Source organism: Sturnira hondurensis, unplaced genomic scaffold, assembly GCF_014824575.4.
Source record: "Sturnira hondurensis isolate 20B ecotype Veracruz unplaced genomic scaffold, ASM1482457v3 Scaffold0022566, whole genome shotgun sequence".
Classification (NCBI taxonomy): Eukaryota; Metazoa; Chordata; class Mammalia; order Chiroptera; family Phyllostomidae; genus Sturnira; species Sturnira hondurensis.
This window is the reverse complement of record NW_028095197.1, coordinates 17,830,241-17,833,741: the sequence shown is the minus strand read 5'-3', so window position 1 is coordinate 17,833,741 and position 3,501 is coordinate 17,830,241. Positions and strand designations below refer to the sequence as shown.

Genomic DNA, 3,501 nt, shown 5'->3' with positions numbered 1-3,501 from the left:
AAAAGTGACATTACAAAGTCAAGTGGCATAAACTGGTTTCAGACTTTTGATTAATACAGTCTCACTGGCCACCAGACAGGGACTAGAAAGGAGGTACCAATTTATAGCACTAATGCCTGTGTGGGGGAGTCTTTTTAACTTCACTCTGGCCTCATGAGGCCCTACAAAAACATTTGGCTAGTTTAATGGGTGAAAGTGATATTTCATCGTTGACTGTGTTCATTCTTCGTGAATTGTCTGTCCTTGTCTTTTGCCTATTCTTCTACTTAGCTGTTTATCTTTCTTATATTAATTTTTTTCCTGATCCCACCCCACCCCTTGATTTTGTCCATGTGTCCTTTATCATTGTTCCTGAAAACCGTTCCTCCTTTTCCTCCCATTATCCCCTCCCACCTCCCCTCTGGCTAATGACAGTTTGTTCTTAATTTCAATGTGTCTGGTCATATTTTCCTTGCTTGTTTGTTTTGTTGATAAGTTTCCATGTAAAAGTGAGATCATCTGATATTTGTCTTTCACTGCCTGGCTTATTTCACTTAGCATAATGTTCTCCAGTAGTTCCATCCATGTTGTCACAAAGGGTAGGACACAGCTTGGTACTGGTGGAAGAACATGGACCAATGAAACAGAATAGAGAGCCCAGAAATAAACCCAAGTCTTTATGGTCAATTAATATTTGACAAAGGGGGCAGAAGCATAAAAGGGAGTAAAAATAGCCTCTTCAACAAATGGTGTTGGGAGATCTGTACAGCTACATGCAAAAAAATGAAACTTGATCACCAACTTATACCATACACAAAAATAAATCCAAATTGGATAAAAGACTGGAATATAAGTCGTGATACCATAAAAGTCCTAGAGGAAAACATAGGCAGGAAAATCTCAGATATTCTTTTATTAATTTTTAAGTGACCCACCATTTTCTGGTCATTCATACCATATTCAAGCTGTTACCTTTAGACTTTCAATTTTGCTTGTACTATTTCTAGTGCATAGAAGGTTTGAATTTTATGTAGTAAAATAACAAATACATACCACACCCACATAGTGTTAAATTTTATGCACACCCACTATCATTTCTCCCTTTTCTTTTTGTACGTTGAAAAGACATTTGCTTATTGGCTCTCATTTGCTCGCTGCTCTGCCTCAAAGTAAACCTGAACTCCGTAAGGCAAGGTACCATATTCACCAATGACTGCCCAGACCTTTAGCACAAAGCTGAGCACATAAGAATTCATTAAATGTTTTTCGAAGGAATGGAGTGCAGATGGCTGCCCCCCACCAAAGTGCATTCGCACCAGCCTACCTTCTTGGTGCATCTCTGAGTGGATGTACGAATGCGGCCGCGGTGAGAGGTGAGGAGGGCATGTGGTAGGTGAAGCACTTTGCCTGCCTGCGAAAGCAGCACCCGTGCAAGTTGAAGGGGGAAGGCCAGTTTTTCCTGGTTGTTATAGATACACCTAGTCTCTTCGATGGGCAGGGAGAGAGGTATAAGGTATTTTCTATCACATTTTTTATTTAATCGTGACCTCTTTGTTTTGAGGCAGAGACAATGTGTGGTCTCTGGGCTGAGAACTGCACATTGCCATTACTACTTTCTGTGTTTAAGCCCTAAGTTGAGCTTGTTTGATCTTTAACATAACATACTATTCACAGCAAATATGCATGTATAATTTGTAACCAAAGGCCAACTATAACTAATAACGGTGTGATGTCTCTGTGGCCACAGGCATGAGGGAGTCAGGAAATCTATCATAATTAATGCAGTAAAATGAATGGTAATTAACTCCCAAGTTCAGAAAAAGCACATTCATTAGAATGAAGATACTTGGTAATTTGTGATCATTTAGGAAGGGCCAGTTGAAAGTTGCCATGGCATTACCTCGAAGGAAATTGTTTATCAGGTAAATTAACAAAATTGCAGAGAGAATCCTCAAGATACAGATAATTAGATAGTTTTTAAGTACTATCAAGGAACTTCAAAAACTTATGTTTCCATTTAGAGCACTGACATGCTAATTTTTAAAAATATGGTCTATTCCTGAAGGCAAGAGAAAACAGATAAGTAACATTCTGCTAAACCTAAGATATTTGATAGTGTTAACGGTTTTTAACATGGTTGACATAATATAATTTAACAGGTCATTTATGTAGGTGGCACAACATTAAAAAGGCAGAACAGAGTACACGCTGTAAAGGGCACTCTGTGTTTTTCCTCCCAACTCACAGACCCCAGTGGGGTTCCCCTTGGCCTCAAGCAAACACTATTATCGTTTCTTGGCTATACTCACAGAGATAGTCTATGCACATGCCAACATAATTATAAATTGACTATTATAACAAAAATGATAATTTATTATACACACTTATTTGCAACTTGCTTTTGCACTCTGTTCTGGAGATGTTTCCATATCGGTATATAGAGAGCTACTGTCTCTCTCTTCTCACTGTCTAGGTAGAATTCCATTATATGGAATACTACAATTTGTGTATCTAGCCCCCTGTTAATGGACTTCTTATGCTGGACTCTCTAGAAGCAGACCAAAGGATGGAAATTCTTGCACAAGCGATACTGTGAGACATGCTTTCAAAAGAAGCCTCCAGAGAAACCAAGGAGAAAAGACATGGGGTGGACAGAAGCTAAGGAAAGATGTGGGTTTAGTCGAGTCTAACCTCAGCCTAATCCTGTTGGGAGCTCTGGAACCCGCATGGCACCGGGAAAGGGTGTTGAGCCTTTGTCTCACCACATATGTCAGACATCCAGGGGTAACCTCCAGCCATTTCCAAGTGAGAAGGGTCCTTGTCAGTTGAGGATAGCTTTCTGGAGAAGGGTGCAATGGTAAGCCTTTAGCAACAGACACTTAGAGTGGTTGGAAATGAGTACTCTGGCAGGAAGAGGGGATCTAGGTGGAGCACCTCAAGCAACTGATTATGTCCTTTCCATTTTGCAAGAACGAGCAATGCTGGTATCCTTGTGGGCACAGGCCTTTGCATAGGTGACCACTGAAGGATTCATTGCCTAGAAGGGGAAGAACTGGATCAAAAGCCGTAAACACTTAAAATTCAGATATTGCCAAATCACTCTCCAATTCACCCCCCAACCCCAAAATATATGAGTTTCTATCTTCTCTTACTCTTGTTGAAAATATATGAGGAAGAAATTTTTAACATAAAGGTCAAATAGAAAACAAATATCAGTGCTCGCTTCGGCAGCACATATACTAAAATTGGAACGATACAGAGAAGATAAGCATGGCCCCTGTGCAAGGATGATACGCAAATTCATGAAGCGTTCCATATTTTTAACTCACAGGACTTCACTCTAAGAAGACAACTAACCCAATTAAAAAATGGGCAAAGGACTTGAACAGACACTTCTGCAAGGAGGACATACAGAGGATCCAGAGACACATGAAAAGATGCTCAATATCACTAGCTATCAGAGAGATGCAAATTAAAACTACAATGAGATACCACTTTACACCGGTGAGAATGGCTATCATA

General features: G+C 39.9%; 1 non-coding gene across 1 annotated transcript; it reads left to right on the top strand.

Annotated features, from left to right (window-relative positions):
* Positions 1 to 3,194: 3,194 nt before the first annotated feature.
* Positions 3,195 to 3,301, top strand: LOC118979913 (U6 spliceosomal RNA). The gene has a single exon (XR_005065008.1). It is a non-coding gene; the product is annotated as a U6 spliceosomal RNA (small nuclear RNA).
* Positions 3,302 to 3,501: the final 200 nt, after the last annotated feature.